Raw genomic sequence first — 18,960 nt, 5'->3', positions numbered from 1 at the left:
TACATGCCTATCAATAATTACTTTGAATGTAAATGGACTAAATCAAAAGACATAAGGTGAAAGAGTAGATAAAAAAACAAGACCCATCTATATGCTGCCTACAAGAGACTCATTTTAGACCTAAAGACACCTGCAGATTGAAAGTGAGGGGATGAAGAAACATTTATCCCACAATGGAATGTAAGAAGAAAGCTGGAATAGCAATACTTACATTGAACAAAATTAACTTTAAGACAAAGGCTTAAAAAAGAGACAAGGACAGTATATAATAATAAAGGGAACAATCCAACAAAAAGATATAAAAATTGTAAATATATATGCATACAACATGGAAGCACCCAAATACATAAAACAGTTAATAACAATATAATAACAATAACAACAACAATAATGGGAGGAGGTTAACACCCCACTTACATCAATGGACAGATCATCCAAGCAGAAAATCAACAAGGAAACAATGGCTTTGAATGACACACTGGGCCAGATTGATTTAACAGATATATTCAGAACATTCCATCATAAAACAGCAGAAAACACATTCTTTCCAGGTGCAGATGGAACATTCTTCAGAATATATCACATATTCAGCCACAAAACAAGCCTTCACAAATTTTTAAAAATTGAAGTCATACTGTGCATCTTTTCTGACCACAATGCTAGGAAATCAGAAATCACCCACACAAAAAAAATCTGGAAAGAGCAAAAATACATGGAAGTTAAATAATATGGTACTAAACAATGAATGGGTCAACGAAGAAATCAAAGAGGAAATCCAAAAGTACATGGAAACAAATGAAAATGAAAACAGAATAGTCCAAAACCTTTGGGACAAAGCAAAGCTGTTGTAAGAGGGAAGTTTATGGCAATACAGGCCTACCTCAAAAAGCAAGAAAAATCTCAAATAAACAGCCTAATCTTACACCTAAAGAAGCTAGAAAAAGAACAAAAAAGAAAACCTAAAACCAGCGAGAGGAAGGAAATAATAAAGATTAGAGCAGAAATAAATGATATAGAAACTAAAAACAAAAACAAAATAAACAAACTAAAACAATAGAACAGATTAATGAAACCAAGAGCTTGTTCTTTGAAAACATCAATAAAATTGATAAACCTTCAGCCAGACTCATCAGAAGAGAGAGAGAGAGGGAAAGTACTCAAATAAAGAAAATCACCAATAGAAAGGAGAAATAACAACCAACACCACAGAAATACAAAGGATTATAAGAGAATATTATGAAAAATTATATGCCAAAAAATTGAACAATCTAGAAGAAATGGATAAATTCCCAGAAATATATAACCTACCAAAACTGAAGAAGGAAGAAATAGAAAATTGGAACAGATTGATCGCCAGTAATGAAATTAAAGCAGTAATCAAAAAAACTACCAAGAAACAAAAGTCCAAGACCAGATGACTTCATAGTCAAATTCTACCAAGCATTTATTTATTTTTTTTTTAATTTTTTTTTCAATGTTTTTTTATTTATTTTTGGGACAGAGAGAGACAGAGCATGAACGGGGGAGGGGCAGAGAGAGAGGGAGACACAGAATCGGAAACAGGCTCCAGGCTCTGAGCCATCAGCCCAGAGCCCGACGCGGGGCTCGAACCCACGGACCGCGAGATCGTGACCTGGCTGAAGTCGGACGCTTAACCGACTGCGCCACCCAGGCGCCCCTCTACCAAGCATTTAAAGAAGAGTTAAAACCTATTCTGCTCAAGCTATTCCAAAAAAATAGAAGAGAAAGAAAAACTTCCAAATTCATTTTATGAGAAAATATCACCCTGATATCAAAACTACATAAAGATACCACAAAAAAAAAAGAGAGAGAGAGAACTATAGGCCAATATCTCTGATGAACATAGATGTGAAAATCCTCAACAAAATACTAGCAAACATACTCCAAAAATACATTAAAAAATCATTCACCAGGATCCAGTGGGGTTTATTCCCAGGATATAAGAATGGCTCAGTATTTGCAAATCAATCAACGTGATACATCATGTCAACAAGACAAAGGATAAAAACCATATGATCGGCTCAATAGCTGCAGAAAAAGCATTTGACAAAGTACAACATCCATTCATGATAAAAGCCCTCAACAAAGTAGGTTTAGAGAAAACATACCTTAGCATAATAAAGGCCATATATGAAAAGCCAACAGTGAACATCATACTCCATGGGAAAAAACTGAGAACTTTTCTCCTAAGGTCAAAAACAAAACAAAGAGGTCCACTTTCACCACTTTTATTCAACACAGTACTGGAAGTCCTAGCCCCAGTAATCAGAAAACAAAAATAAATAAAAGGTATCCAAATTGGTAAGGAAGAAGTAAAACTTTCACTATTTGCAGATGACATGATACTATATATTGAAAACCCTAAAGACTCCACCAAAAAAGCTACTAGAACTGATAAATGAATTCAATAAAGTTGCAGGATACAAAATCAATGTGTAGAAATCTGTTGCATTTCTATACACTAATAAGCAGCAGAAAGAGAAATTAAGAAAAACATCCCATTTACAATTGAACCAAAAATAATAAGATACCTAGGCATAAACTTGATCAAAGAGATGAAAGACTTATACTCTGAAAACTATAAAACATTGATGAAAGAAATTGAAGATGACACAAAGAAATGGAAAGACATTCCATGTTCATGGATTGGAAGAATAAGTGTTGGTAAAATGTTGATATTATCCAAAGCAATCTATGCATTTAATGCAATCCCTGTCAAAATACAATAGCATTTTTCACAGAACTAGGATAAAAAAAATCCTAAAATTTATATGGAACCACAAAAGACCTCAAATAGCCAAAGCAATTTTGAAAAAGGAAAGCAAAGCTGAGGGAGCCTGGGTGGCTCTGTCGGTTGAGTGTCCAACTCTTGATTTCAGCTCAGGTCATGATCTCACGGTTTGTAGGATCGAGACCTGTGTCAGCCTCATCGCTGACAGCATGGAGCCTGTTAGAGATTCTCTCTCTCTCTCTCTCTCTCTGCCCTTCTCCTACTTGCACACATGTGCTCTCTCTCTCTCTCAAAATAAACAAACATTTAAAAAAGAAAACCTGGAGGTATCACAATTTCAGACTTCAAGTTATATTACAAAGCTCTAGTAATCTAAATAGTATGGTACTGGCACAAAATAGACACATAGGTCAATGGAAAAGAATAGAAAACCCAGAAAGAAACCCACAATTATGTGATCAATTAATCTTTGACAAAGCAGGAAAGAATGTGCAATGGGAAAAAGTCTCTTCAACAAATGGTATTGGGAAAACTGGTGAGCTACATGCAGAAGGATATTGGACCACTCTCTTAACACCATACACAAAAATAAATTCAAAATGGATTAAAGACCTAAATGTGATACCTGAAACCATAAAAATCCTAGAAGAGAGCACAGCCAGTAATTTCTCTGATATTGGCCATAGCAATTTTTTTCTAGATATGTTTCCTGAGGCAAAGGAAACAAAAGTAAACTATTGGGACCACATCAAAATAAAAAGCTTCTTCACAGCAAAAGAAACAATCAACAAAACTAAAAGACAACCTACTTAATGGGAGAAGATATTTGCAAATGACATCTGATAAAAGGTTAGCATCCAAAATATAGAAAGAACTTATACAACTTAACACCAAAAAACAATCTAATTAAAAATGGACAGAAAACATGAACAGACATTTCTGCAAAGAAGACATTTGGATGACCAACCAACGCATCAGCATCAAAAGATGCTCAACGTCCCTCATCATCAGGGAAATGGAAATCAAAACCGCAATGAAATATCACCTCACACCTTGCAGCATGGCTAAAACCAACAACACAAGAAACAAGTGTTGGCGAGCGTGTGGGAATGCAATTGGTGTAGCCACGGTGGAAAACAGTATGGAGGTGCCTCAAAAAGTTAAAAATAAAACTACCCTATGATTCAGTAATTGCACTACTATTTACCCCCAAAATACAGAAACACTAATTCAAAGGGATATATGCACCTCGATGTTTATAGCATCATTATTTACAATAGCCAAATTATGGAAACTGCCCAAGTATCCATCGATAAATGAATGGATAAAGAATGTAATATTATATTCAATGAATGTACTATTCAGCCATAAAAACAGCCATAAAAATTTTTATTCAACCATAAAAAACAACGAAATCTTGCCATTTGTGATGACATGAATGAAGCAAGAGAGTATATTCTCAGCGAAATAACTCAAAGAAGGACAAATGTGAAATGATTTCACTCATATGTGGAACTGAAGAAACAAAACAAATGAGGAAAGCCAAAGAGAGAGAGAGAGAGAGAGAGAGAGAGAGAGAGGCAAACCAAGAAACAGAGTCTTAACTATAGAGAACAAACTGATGGTTACCAGAGGGGAGGTGAGTGGGGGGATGGGTGAAATAGGTGACAGGCATTAAGGAGGACACTTGTGATGAGCACTGGGGTGATGTATGGAATTGTTGAATCACTATATTGTTCACCTGAAACTAATATAACACTGTATGTAAACTATCGTGGAATTAAAAGTTAAACATAACAAAAAAAACCCTCGTACCTTGTGAACATCATCCCAAACTAGTGTACTCCAATGACTTCATTATTTTAATAGCTGCATAGTATTTAATAAATTTATAATGTATTTAATCATTATCCTATTACTTAGTTCTTTTCACATTTTTCCATTATAAAAAATACTTTTATGAATATTCTTGTATATACATTGCTGTGCTCCTGCCTGATTATGTTTTAGAAATTTATTCCTAAAAGCTGAATTTATTATATCAAAGCATACATTTTTTGATACAATTTGCCAGAATACACTTTAGAAAATTGGGCTTGTATCTTTGTTCTAGCTTAACTCTAAAATAATTTTGGAAATTGAAAAAAAAGTAACTATTGTTGCAACTACATTAAATTTACTGATTTATTCAGGACTCGTCAACATTTTTAATTTATTTTTTTAATTTTTAAAAGATTTTTAATGTTAATTTTTGAGAGAGAGAGAGAGGGGGTGAGCACGAGTGCGGGAGGGTCAGAGAAAGAGAGACACAGAATCTGAAGCAGGCTCCAGGCTCTGAGCTGTCAGCACAGAGTCCCCCATGGGGCCCAAACTCAGGAACCACGAGATCATGACCTGAGCCAAAGTCAGATGCTTAACTGACTGAGCCACCCAGCGTCCCCCCAGGACTAATCAACATTTTTAACATATTGAGTATTTTCATCTGGAGATGTGCTATGTTTCTCCTCTTCAAAGCAAGTCTCCTTTGATTTCCTTCAAGAGTGGATTACAGTTGGCCTTTTGTAAGTCCTATACATGTCTTTTTCATTTTATCATTTGGCATTTGACATTTTATTACCATTATGATTAGGGTATTTTATTTAATATTGTATATTGTATCTGACTATACTTGAAATGTGGGAAAACTATGGAACTTTTAAATTTTAATTTGTAACTCACTACAGTATTGAACTCATTGGTTCTAAGGGTTTTTTTTCTGTTGATTTTCTCAGGCTATTCAGGTGGACAATCATATCATTTTATAACACTTGATAAGTGTGCTTCCTCTTTCCAACATTACACAGTTCTCTTATTTAATTGTGTTAGCTGGCATTTCTTGGACAATCCTACACAACCTTTGTGATCATAGGCTCTTTTCATTATTCCTGACTTTCTGTAGAGTTACATCATCATAAGACATGATATTGTTCAATTATTTTAAGCTGTGTATCTTATCATGCTAAAAAGTTACTCTCTAATCTTATTTTTAAAGCTTTTATGAGAATAGATGTTGAATTTTATTAACTGCCTCTTCAGCATCTCTTCTGATGCTTTTCTTTTGATGAATGATAGTAATACATATCCTAATATCAAACCACTCATTTCTTCTTAGAACAAATCCTGCTTAGTCATTATAGCTTAGTCTTTTAAGAAATATTTTAGGTTGTTTGGGAAATTGGTGAGTCCTTTGGTTTTTGCGCTTCTCTATAAAATTTTGGTATCAGAGTTTTGTTAGCTATCAAAAGAAAAAAAAAGAAATTGGGAACATTCCCTCTTTCTCTATGTTCTAGAACAATTTAAAAAGCCCAGAATTATTTGTTCCCTGAATGTTTGGATAAATGCATCCATAAAATTACTTGGCTCCAGTGTCTTTTGAAGGGACAATTATTTAACAAATGTCTTTATTTATTCCATGAATTTTGATCCAGTAAATATTTTTACCATTTCTAGGAGCGGTACATTTTATTTTCATTTTCCTGAAACACTTTGCTTATTTACTTTCAAGTTATAGGATGTATTCTCTTACAATGCTTTTACATTTTTTAATCAATGATTGTAAGTTCCTTCTATCGTTCTTTATTTCTTAAATAACTTATATAATTAATATTATATATATCTGGCACATAGAATATGTTCCTTGATAATAATGTTCCTATTATTACTACTTTATTAAATAGTGTATTCATTATTTTAGTTTTTACTTTTTCTTAGGATTTGGCAAAAATAAAACATTATGAAGTTGAAGTTGTCTTTGTTTCCTGTTCCATGATAATTTTTCTCCTTCTTTTCACAGAGGCAATCATCATCATGAATTTGATATGACTGTCAATTCCACACCTTTAAATTTACAAGTCTACAAATTCATGAATAATATACATATACATAACATAACATACATAAAATAATACAGTATTATTTTATGCTTTAAAATTTTTTTTAACGTTTATTTATTTTTGAGACAGAGAGAGAGAGAGAGCATGAACGGGGGAGAGTCAGAGAGAGGGAGACACAGAATCTGAAACAGGCTCCAGGCTCTGAGCGGTCAGCACAGAGCCCGACGCGGGGCTCGAACTCACAGACCGCAAGATCATGACCTGAGCCGAAGTCAGCCGCTTAACTGACTGAGCCACCCAGGCGCCTCTATTTTATGCTTTTAAAGCACTTATTAAAGTAGTTATAATACTACCATACCGATGTATACTTCTGCATCTTTTATATTCAATTTTCAAAAACTATACTAATGGACCTATATAGATTGATTGATATATTGATACATCTGGATATGGAGAGCTCATTTGTTTTTAGCCGCTGTATGGTATTTTGTCATGTGACTAAACCAGCGTTTATTTAATCCCTTCATTTATTAATATTTCCATCCTCTTATTTTTTAGTCTTTAGGTATAATCTACTCTTTTAAACTGAAGTATAATTGACTCATAACACTGTATATAGTTTTAAGCATAAAACATAATGGTTTGATATAGGTATATGTATTGTGAAATGATTAAAATAAATTTAGTTAACATCCGTCACCACACTTAGTTACATTTTTTTTCTTCTGATGAGAACTTTAAAAATCCACTCTCTCTTTCAAATATAAAATTTAATATTGTTAACTATGGTCACCATGATACCTTACCTGCCCTGGACTTACTTATCTTGTTGGTGCAATTTACTTTAAGTGTGTCTTTTGTTGGTATCATAGTGCTGGATTTGTCCTTTAAATATTGTCTGACCAATTTGGACTTTTAATAATTAATTTAAATCTGTTTGTAATATTTTGAGTATTGATATACTTGATTTTGTGTTTTATATTTACCATGCTTCTCTCTATATCCCCCCCCTCTTTTTTTTGTTTTCTATTGATTTTATTGAATTTTTTAAATTCTTTATTTTCCTCTAGTGGTTTTGGAATTATACATTCCATTTATGTTCTTTTAGTGGTTAACCTCAAATCTGTAACATTAATTTAATTTAATTTAATTTAATTTAATAGTTTAAAATTTAATCATTATCTATATCTTCCTATTAAACAGTCTAAAAAACCTTAGAATGATTTAGCTCCACGCTCTTATTTTCCATGTAATTTTTGCCTAGATTTTTGGTCAAGCTTGATTTTTAATTATAACAATTTAGTGATTATTTTTATATTTACTCATAATAAAATCACAAACATCAAAAATGAGCAAACCAACTTGAGGGAAGGCACTGGATGCATAAGTGGGAATTTTTTTACCTTAACGAAAGATAATAATCTAAAAGAGATTAAATAAATATGTTCAGAGTATTTCAAAAAATAAAAGATGTGTTAGAAGTCATTGGGCAAGAATAGGACAGAATGGAAAAGAATCAATTAATGTAGGCAGTCATTGAAATAAAATAACTCAGATAGGTTGAACAACAAACCAGACCCTGCTCAAGAAAGAGGTCAAGAACTGGAAAATAGGGGGTGCCTGGGTGGCTCAGTCGGTTAAGCATCTGACTTTGATTCAGGTCATGATCTCACGGTTCATGAGTTCAAGCCCTGCATCAGGCTCTGTGCTGACGGCTTGGAGCCTGGAGTCTGCTTCAGATTCTGTGTCTCCCTCTCTCTCTGCCCCTCCCCTGCTCATGCTCTGTCTCTCTCTGTCTCAAAAATAAATAAAACATTTTAATAAAAAAATAAAAAATTAAAATAAAAAAAAAAAGAATTGGAAAATAGGTCTGAGGAAGTCAAGTTTCTCAAAACACCATACCGAGAGACAGAGACAATATAGGATAGAGAAGTTAGGAACATGAAGGATGTAATCACCAATTCTGATATATGTTGTTTAAAAAAATTCCAGACAGAGGGCACAGAGAGAATGGGAGAGAGCCAATTATGGTAGAGATAAGAACTAAAAAATTTTCCAGAATTGAAAAAAGACATGAAAAGGAAGATATCAAATCCTTAGCAGGAGCTTAAAAGAAGCTCACACATATTCAAACAGTTGTGAAATTTTTAACAATTACAGCAAAGAGAGAGGATCAAGGCACCAGAGGAAAACTCAGTGCAAGTTATTTTTCAGGAGGCTCCTTCAGGGTCTCCTTTCTGACTCAGTCATTCCTTTCATTGGTTTGGCGTTTGCCTACTCAACTTGCCATGTTTACCAGGAGTCTATATAACTTTCTAAATATTTTATAATTCTAGTTTTCATTATGCTTAGGTTCATGTATTTTTACAAATTTAAAATGTTAATTTTCTGCGGCGCCTGGATAGCTCAGTCGGTTGAGCATCCAGCCCTTGATTTCGGCTCAGGTCATGATCTCATGTTCCTGCGATTGAGCCCCATGTAGGGTTCCACACTGAAAGCACAGATCCTGCTTGGAATTCTCTCTCTGCCCCTCCCATGCTCTTGTGATGCATGCTTGTACACACTCTTTCAAATAAGTAAATAAATAAATAAAATTTTAATAAAGATTAATTTTAATTGTCATAATTTATGTTATACTTTTTTAAATGTAATTTTTAACTATATTGTCTTATTGTCAAAAAGGATCTGTTCTATTTCTGCTTTTCTATGAGTTTCTGTTTGGCATAAACGATAGTAATAAATGGCACCTGATTGTGATAACTACAGCCAGTCCAACTCTTGTTTGTTCACTCAATCACAGAAGCTGATAGAATATTCTTTGACTGTTTTATTAAACTGATAAGAACAGATACTACACTTGATCTTAGCCATAAGGCTGAGAAGCAATCTTTGACTGTTTTATATAATAGCATATAACATATTATAAAACTACAAATATGTAATCTATTTTAAATTTCAGAAGATGTATAAATAATCATAATATATAATAAATATGAAAATGTGAAGCTTTCTTGTTATATTTCCATGAATGTAGCTTCCTAGTTATTTAGCGATATCCATCTACTGGAGATACCAAACAGGAACAGCAAAGAAAGAGGTGATATTCAATCACTGGCTACCCAAAATGGGATTTTTGAGTAATCTTTATGACAATATTCTTAGAAGCCAAGCATTGTAGAGGGAGCAAAATAAACCTCTAACTTTTTCTACTCTTTAAAAATCATCAAGGGCCAGGAAAGGTTGACCTGAGCATCAAATTCCCACGGGTAGAGAGAATTCAGAAGACACATGTCCTTTCCATATAGGAAAGTGAAAAATCCCACCTTCTGGAGTAAGAGATCGTGGGAAAAAAAAAAAAGAAAAGAAAAGAAAAAAGAGATGGGAGGAAGTAAATGGTCAGAATCCGTTTCTCAAGCATTCTCCCATAGAGATTCCCCCCCCCCCCCCCATCGCTCCAACTCCAAGGGCTTTTCTATTTCCTATTTGGAACTTCAGGAAGAGATGACCTCACAGAGTTTTATCCTGTATCAAGAAAAAACAAACAAACAAAACATGGAAAGGCTTGGTTTGCTTATGAGGCCTGAGTTAGCCCTCTGAAGGAAGACTCCCTCAATTCCTTAAGTGTATAGAAGAGACCCAGAGGTTCACATGCCAATGGTGTGGACGATGGGGGGTAAGGAAAGTAAATGAGTTGAACCATTGCACCTGTATGGTATTGTTGTGGCAAGTGATGAGGAGACTTGTAAAAAGGATCCCAGTGCTGGAGAGCTGAACCCACGGGCTGAAAACTGAGACGGGTGTGCTGGATTGCACCAAAGTGTGGCTTAGGAAGCCATGGTGAACATTGGCCTACCCATCTAAGACCAAGAAATCATACTTTCATCAATAATACCTGCAAAAGGGAAGCCAGGAATTGGTCCCAACCAGAAGCCTTGTCACAGAGGACCTAGAAATAAAAACAGGACTTATTTATGGATTGTGGATCTTATTTGTGGGTCTTAGGATCTCTCTCCTCTTTGAGATTTGAAGCCCCTCCCTGATGTGCTCAGATGCTATCCTAGAAGAAAGCCAGGGGGATGGAAAGCAAGTGGAAAGATTGAGCATCAACATCCCCAAAGAGACTGAGTTATCTTTAAGAGAATATTTGCTCCCCAGGAGTCTGAGATACCATTAAATGTTGAATTTAAGTTTTTCTTTTGGCCCTGCTGGATGAAGGGCGGGGGGCAGAGGGGTGGACTAGGGAAATAGATAGATTTTGTAAATTAAATAAATTACTTTTTTATTTGAAAACTATAGTTTTCAGAGGTGCCTGGGTGGCTCAGTCAGTTAAGAGTCTGACTCTTGATTTTGGCTCAGATCATCCTCTCATGGTCACGGGAGGGAGCCCTGCATTGGACTCTGTGCTGGGCATGGAATCTAGTTAAGATTCTCTCTCCTGCACTTGACCTCTGCCCCTCCCCACTCATTCTCTTTCTCTCTCTGAAAGAAAGAAAGAAAGAAAGAAAGAAAGAAAGAAAGAAAGAAGAAAATAAAGAGAAAAATATAGTGTTCAATCATCAACTTTGCTACATGAATACATTTTTAATTATGTGTTTATATCTTCTCTTTGATAGTGAGCACACTGTAGGCGACCAATTTTTTTGTTTATCTGTTTATTTTAATCCTCAGTGTTAGTAGGCACTCAACACATGTTGAGTGAGTGAATGAATGCGTATTGAATGCAGAAAGGCCTGAGAAACTGTTTTAAAAGTACCTATTTTGTTGGTGAGGATTGAGATAGGCATGAAAGGTACAATGAAGACAGACATCTTGTCGAGAAGTGAAGGTCAGTTCTGGGTAAAGAGGTGAATAGACTCTGCAGATATAGCAAAATCAAGCCTTGCAAAGGTCACTGTGTTGAATTCTATCAAACCTTTAATCTCAATGCCATGAAAAGCAATATGAGCGAAGAAGAAGGCTGGAATCTTCACTTAATGTGCTGCCTGACTCTCTATACTTTTTATTTGATTTTCAATAAAGGTCTCTTTGTTCTCATACATGAGTAATGGGTTCAAGGTTTTTATTAGTACTCTTGCTACAGCAGGGTGCAGGAGCTGAAATTCTTCTTCAACCTATGGAAGTGCAGATTCATTTTTCAATGAGACTGTTATCTTCAGAGAGAACATATTTCACCAACACAGTCCAAGGTCATGATAACACGTCCTTCCTACGATCTAAGGACAGGAGTCTGAGTCCCGGCAACTGAGGAACATGCGTATGACAGTACTCTTCCCAATGTGACACGACAAAGGAATCTTTCATGAGACACAAAAGATTGGAACCTTTCAAACAAGAGCTGAGTAAAACGGTAAAAAGAAAAAATAATCTAAGTACAAATATCCTTTGATTTATAGACTATCTAAGCATACGCTTTGTCATTCTGAATGCTACCGTACAACTTTTCTCTTTACTCCATTCCCAGGAGAAGAAAGCAAAGACAGGGTCCAAAATGCTTGATGATAACCCTGTTTGGGGATATGGACCCTTTGGTGAGATAAGCAAATGGATTGAGGACTTCTTCCTCATGATATATCTAGGTTTTTTTTCTCATTACTGCTATAGTATCTCACGAGGGTCAAGTGAGAGTAGAGGCCAAGGGATGGGAAATAGGTACTCTTAGGGCTAAATTTGTACTAAAACTTACATTTACAGTTTCAGACCATTGAATTGACACTCCTTTAAATCACTGATACACACGCCAACATGATACAACATTTATCAAGGGAGTTACCAGCAGACGCCTGATCATGGTCAGAGTCAACCAGATTCTAATCGTGGCTGAGTGACCTCTCCTGCACTGGAAAATGATTTAACCTTGGCAAAAAGGATAGTAAAACCTATTTTCTGGGATTATTGTGAGGCTTAGCTGAGGTAATGGATATAAAACACTCAGCACAGTATTTGGCACATAGTAAGTATTCATCTAATGATAGCAATTATTACTATTACTGCAGGTCCAAAGTTACGACATCGAGATCAATGTGAACAATCATATAGCTGGAGAAAATCTCATGGCCTGTATGTTCCAGATATCTGATTTCAATGCTATATACTTAGTATATCACTTAATTAAACACACAAAAATATAGTTAAGATCCTGCTAAATGTCAGAAGGCAATTTGAAAAATATTTGATGCTTGTTAGACCAAGTAATATTCAGTTTTAAGTATTGTTTTTTACATGTTTCTACTCATCCTTACAGAAATTCTCGGTCAAAGACAAATGATAGATAAATGACACCCATTGGGCCTCCAATTTCTTCCTTGAATTATAGTTTCTGTGGAAATGTAACAAGGGATGTCTTCAGCTTGGGAAGCAGAATATGAAGGGAAGCAACTTTTTAAAAAAATAAACAAACAAAATCTGTTCTTTGTGCCTGGCGTTTTTTTATCAACATGATCTCTGTAAGACTCATTCATATTGATGCATGTAACAGCAGGTAGTATTCAATTATATAAACCTAACACTATTTACTGATAACACCATTGAATATTTGGGTTATTTGCAGTTTGAATCTGTTGCAAAGAGTATTGCTTGTTTAAGAGTGTGTTTTTTAATTCGTCAATTTTCCAGTTTTCTTCTGTTGTTGAATTTTAATTTCATCCCATTGTGGCTGGAGAAAAGGATTCGTATACCTGTCTTTTCAGATCTATTGAGACCTAATTTGTGGCTTACATATGGTCCAACCTGGAAAATGCTCTATGCACATTTGAAAAGAAAGCAAGTGCTTTTGTGGTTGAGTAGAGTGTTCTGTAATGTCTGTTAGATTTAGCTGCTCTCTGATGTTGTTGAAGACCTCCATCTACTGAGAGTTAAGTATTAAAATCTTTTATTATTATAGAGCTACTTCTCCCTTTAATTCTGTCAGTTTCTTCCTATATTTTGCTGGTCTGTCATCAGTTCCATAGTGTTCATAATTGTTATATATTCTTGCTGTATTGAAACTTTTATTAATATATAGTGTTTTTTATCCTTTTAACCTGTGTTGATATAAAGTCCATTTTGGCTAATATTCTTCTAGCCACTTTTGCTCTCTTTTGGTTACCATTTGCTAAAGTAACCAATTTCCATTCTCTCACTTTCAGTCTGTTTGTGTCTTTGGATTTAAAGTGAGTCTCTTGTGGGGCGCCTGGGTGGCTCAGTTGGTTGAGCATCTGACTCGATTTCTGCTCAGATCATGATCCCAGGGTCATGGGATTGAGCCCCCAATCGGGCTTCACGCTGGTCATGGAGCCTGCTCAAGATTCTCTCTCCCTGTGCCCCCTCTCTGCTGCTCACGTGCTCTCTCAAATTAAAAAAAAAAAGAATTCTGTAGACAGCATATGGTTAGATCACACACTTTAGCTTTTTCACCAATCTCTGTCTTTTGTTTGATTGGAGAGCTTAATCCATTTACTGATAAGGAAGGACTTCTGTCATTTTGTTATTTATTTTCTTTAGACCCTACAGCATTTTGTCCCTCATTTCTTGCATTACTATCTTTTTTTGTGTTTAGTTGATTTTTTTTGTAGTAAAACATTTAAATTTATTTCTCATATCCTTTGTATATATTCTATAGTTATTTTCTTTGTGGTGATGATGGGGATCACATTGAACATCCTAAAGTTATAGCACTCTAATTTGAATTTATAGCAGATTAACTTCAGTTACACACACACACTCCGCTCCTTGACAGCTCTGTTCCTACCTCTCTGGTTGTGGATGTCACAAAATTATATCGTTTACATTGTGAGTCCCCAAACCTAAACAAATAATTCTTTTGAATGCATTAGTCTCTTAAACTATATATAAAACATGTAGAGTTACAAACCAAAGTTACAGTGATACTAGCTTTTAGACAATAATTTTTTAAGTTGATTTATTTAAGAGAAAGAGAAAGAGAGAGAAAGAAAGAGAAGAAAGAGAGAGAGAATCCCAAGCAGTCTCTGCAGTGTTAGCATGGAGCTTGATGTGGGGTTCAAACCCATGAACTGTGAAATCATGAGCTGGAATCAGGAGTCAGATGCTTAGCCAACTGAGCCACCCAGGCATCCCTAGACAATATTTTTTTTTTTTTGAGACTAAGAGACATTAGTCTCTTAAACAATGTAGAACAGAAAAAGTGAAATTGCAAATAATACTAGCTTCCATTTAACTTTATATATATAATTTTTTTTCCTTTAAATGGCTTCAGTTTGCTGTCTAGTTTCCTTTCATTTCACCTTGCAAGATTCCTGTGAGCATTTCTGGTAAAGCAGCTCTAGTTGTAACGAACTCCCTCAGCTTTTACTTGTCTGGAAATGTCTTAATTTCTCCCTCACTTTTGAAGGACAGTTTTACCAGATATAGGATCCGTGGTTGGCAGGTTTTTTGTTTTTTATTTTTCCTTCAGGTGCTTTGGATATATTGACCCTCTGCCTTCTGGCCTCTAAAGCTGCTGACGAAAAAATCTGCTGATCATTGTAGTGAGGCTCCCTTGCACGTGATTAGTTGCTTCTCTTGGGCTGCTTCCAGATGATCTCTTTATCGTCGGCTTTTGAAAGTTTGATTATAACGCGTCCTGGAGTGAGTCTCTTTGAGTTCCTCTTATTTGCACAGGGTTGAGCTTCTTAGGTGTTTCTATTCGTGTCTTTCCTCAAATATGGGAAGTTTTCGGCCATTATTTCTCCAGAAAATGTTCCCTGTGCCCCCTTCTCTTCTCCTAGAACTCGTATAACATGTAAAGGGCCTGCTCGATAGCACCCCACAGGGCACTTAGACTGTATTCACTTTGCTTCTATACTTTTTCTTTCTGTTCACATGTGATAATTTTCACCTTCCTACCTTTAGATTTGTGGGTTTTTTCCTCTGCTGGCTCAAATCTGCTTTTGAATTCCTCTAGTGAAGTTTTCATTTTAGGTATTGTGCTTTTCGGCTCCAGAATTTCTTTTTGGCTCCTTTTTATGTTTTCTATCTCTTTATTAGTGTTTCCAATGTGCTCATATACCTTTTTTTTTTTCTTTTAACTTTCTCCACATCTTCCTGTAAGTCTTTGAACATCCTTAAGGCAATGATGGTTTTAATGGCTTTTCTAGCAGATCTTCTATCAAATCTTTTTCAGGAACATTTTGTGTTCATCTATTTTTTTACTTTGAACAGGCCTCACTTTCTTGTTTCTTTGTATGCCCTGTGACTTTTTGTTGAAAGCAGGACATTCGAATCTAATTAATTGGTAATCCTGGAAATCATATTCTTCCCCTTTCCCAAGGTTTCAGTTATTGCTTTTGTGTATTGTTTTTTTTTATTGTTGCAGGCTCTCTGTTCACGGATCAGCCTGAGGTGCAAACTTAAGATCTTCTCAGGTCTTTCTTGAGCTTGCACCTTTCCTTGGGCATACATGGTCACTTTCTAATTTTCCCCACATAGGCAGTTGCTTTTGAATGTCCTCGTCTTTAAAAACTGTCTATCTCCCAAATGGGGAAAAAGAAAAATGAAGGGGGAGAAAGGGCACTGGCCACTTAAAACCCCTAGAAATCACTTTAGTTTGAGGGGAGGGGGCTTGCAACAATGCGGGGAGTGGAAAAATAATTGCCACCCGCCCTCTTTGTCTGCACCTCTGTGATCAGAAGCCACAACCAGCAATTAGAGCACAAATCCCTGATATTGGAGGATAGGGTCCAATAAACTGTGTGTAGCTGCTCTGGGAACATGTGCGCAGCTTCCTGCCATGGGGCTGAGAAACTGACTGAAATTAACCTCAATTTACCATCCAAGCCTTACCCCTGGAAGTTTCAAGCCTTTAATAGACTCTGGAGTTTTAAATTAATTATATTAGACAGATTCTGCCAGTGCAATTGTTGCCTAGGTAGAGAGACAGTTTCTGGTGTTTCTGACTCCTCCAGTCTCCCAGAATCCTCTCTGCTTCCCAGTATTTATTTCCCTCCATGCCTCAGTCTAGATATTTTCTTCTGGTCTATTTTTCAGCTCATTAATTCTCTTTGGAACTGTGTCAAATATCCAGTTAAACTTATTTACTGGGCTTTCAAGTTCAGTCATCTTTTTCAGTGCTAGAAATTCTATTTAGTTTTTACAATTCTAGTGGTGAAATTCTCATCTTATATGTTCCTTTGGTTATATGAATTATTAATGTTTTTAATTTAAAGATTTATTTTTTTAATGTGTTTATTTATTTATTTTGAGAGAGAGAGAGAGAGAAAGAGAGAGTGCTAGCAGGGGTGAGGGGCAGAGAAAGAGGGAGAGAGAATCCTAAGCAGGCCCCATGCTCAGCACAGAGCCCAATGTGGGGCTTGATCCCACGACTGTGAGATCATGACCTGAGCTGAAATCAAGAGTCGGGCACTTAACTGACTCAACTACGCAGGGGCCCCTTAATTATTAATCTTTTAAGTCCATGCCTGCTTTCCCTAATACCTGGGCCACCTACTTCTGTTGTATGTGTCATTTCTCTTGGTCTTGTCTCTTAATATGTCTAGTTTTGCTTCTCTGTTTTAGGATCAAATGCTGGACATTTTGTATGAAAATTACGGTGACTCTGGATGTGATATTTCTTCATAGAGGATTCAGCCTATCTTAAAGGACAACAGAGAGGCAAATCAGCTCAATTCATTTTGTGACTGAACTCAATGTTGGTAAGAGTCAGCCTACATCTAATTTGTTTTCTTTCTTAGGATATAGTTATCTAGATCTCCTAACAGAGAGCCTGAAGTGTTTCTCATGGATTCTCCTTGGTATGCCATGAACTTCAATTGTGGTCTTCTTGGCCCTTGTCCGGTTGCCAGAATCTCTGATCTGCTTTTTATTCACATTGCCTCTTAACCTTTGGCCTTGTGCAGCTTAACTGGCAACTACCTCGGGGCGGTGGGAGGGGGAGAACGATTGTGAATATTGGTCTCATTTGTCTCAGTCTCCCTCCTTTATGAAATCTCAACAATCCCGGATTCACATGTATCTTCCTTTAAGGTCATACAATTGATAAAGCTCTGCCCGGACTCAAGTCCTTCCCTCTTGTTGCTCTATGCCAAAAGGTGGAAGAGAACCCAAGGATAAAGAGAGAATGGATCAAGTTTGGTTTACCTCAGAAAGCATTCTTTCTGGAACATGATTACTTCCATGAGCCAACCACTGAGTCTTGGTTGCCTTAGAAGCCCTCTGATATTTAGGGTGAAGACGACATAAGTAGTTCAGATTTTTCCAGTTGCTCTCCGAGGGAACAACGTTGGTCTGCTACAAACTACCATGTCATAGCCCAAAGTGGAAATGCTGAACTATTGTTGAGTATTTACTATTTGCCAGGCACTCTGATGGATCCTTACCTGTGTTGGCTCACATTTTTTCAGCAGTTCTTTGAATTGCTGAAGCTCGGACAGACTAAGTAACTTGCTCAAAATTTTTGAGAGGCAGAACCAAGGAACGTACCTCCACAGCCTCTAAAGCTCTACTCTCTCTGTCACACTAGGCTCAAAATAGCCTGTCTGATAATGGCTAAAGATTAATGGTCATTTGGTCCAAAAACAACATAAAATTGGATATCCGAGATTCTGTATACTAATTTTTAATGGAGAAACTAAGATACCTGACAAATTAGAGCGCTCAATAAACCACACCCTTCAAATTTTGAAGGAAATGATTCAGACTTCTGGCTTAAAGAGCAGAAGATACTCACAAGAAAAATTTCAGAAAGAGGAAAGGATCAAAAGGTGAGTGTTTTTGTTTTGTTTGTTTTTTATCATGTATGTTGGGAGGGACGGTTCTGGTGTTTTAAATATGAAGCTGGACACCAGGTTCCTGAAAAGCAAAGGTATGTATTGTGTAAGAGAGGTGAATAGTGACTTTAAGTGAATGGGTCCTGAGCTGCAAAGTGTTGAAATAATACATTATTTCAGACTTTAAACTTCAAAAATTCATAAATCCCGCTCTATCAATTCTTCCTTCTGTAGTGATGAAAATGAGAAAAGAGTGTCAGGAAAATGTGACAACTAGAGGTATTGGTAGCTACAGCTGGCCTTATCTACAGTCATACCTTTTATATTAAGTCCTTCACACACCTGCTATCTCACGGTACCCTTTTGAGGTGAGCCAGAAAAAAAAAAAATGTCGCCGAAATGTGTTGCTACTGTTTACTGTAAACTTAAAATAAGGCATGATAAAAAAAATAGATATGATTAAAAAATAGAAAAAAAAGAAGATAATATATATACACCTAACCTAACAAGTGTAACTGGCCAATAGAAGACACAGCCAGTTTGTTTACGTATGGGCCACTGTTAAAGGCAGAGGGGACAACAGGAGAGGAGAAGAGAGAGCCCCGTCTGGGAGTAG

The 18,960-nt window shown here is 36.0% G+C and overlaps 1 pseudogene; it reads right to left on the bottom strand.

Moving 5' to 3' along the window:
• Positions 1-9,330: 9,330 nt before the first annotated feature.
• On the bottom strand, positions 9,331-9,511 carry LOC124510529 (uncharacterized; annotated as a pseudogene).
• Between the last annotated feature and the right edge of the window lie 9,449 nt (positions 9,512-18,960).

The sequence above is a fragment of the Lynx rufus genome, unplaced genomic scaffold (assembly GCF_022079265.1).
Source record: "Lynx rufus isolate CCGP_SWC_20201006 ecotype Redwood Valley unplaced genomic scaffold, mLynRuf1.p SCAF_15, whole genome shotgun sequence".
NCBI lineage: Eukaryota > Metazoa > Chordata > Mammalia > Carnivora > Felidae > Lynx > Lynx rufus.
Note: the sequence above shows the minus strand (reverse complement) of the source record. Positions and strands in the feature narration are given on the sequence as shown.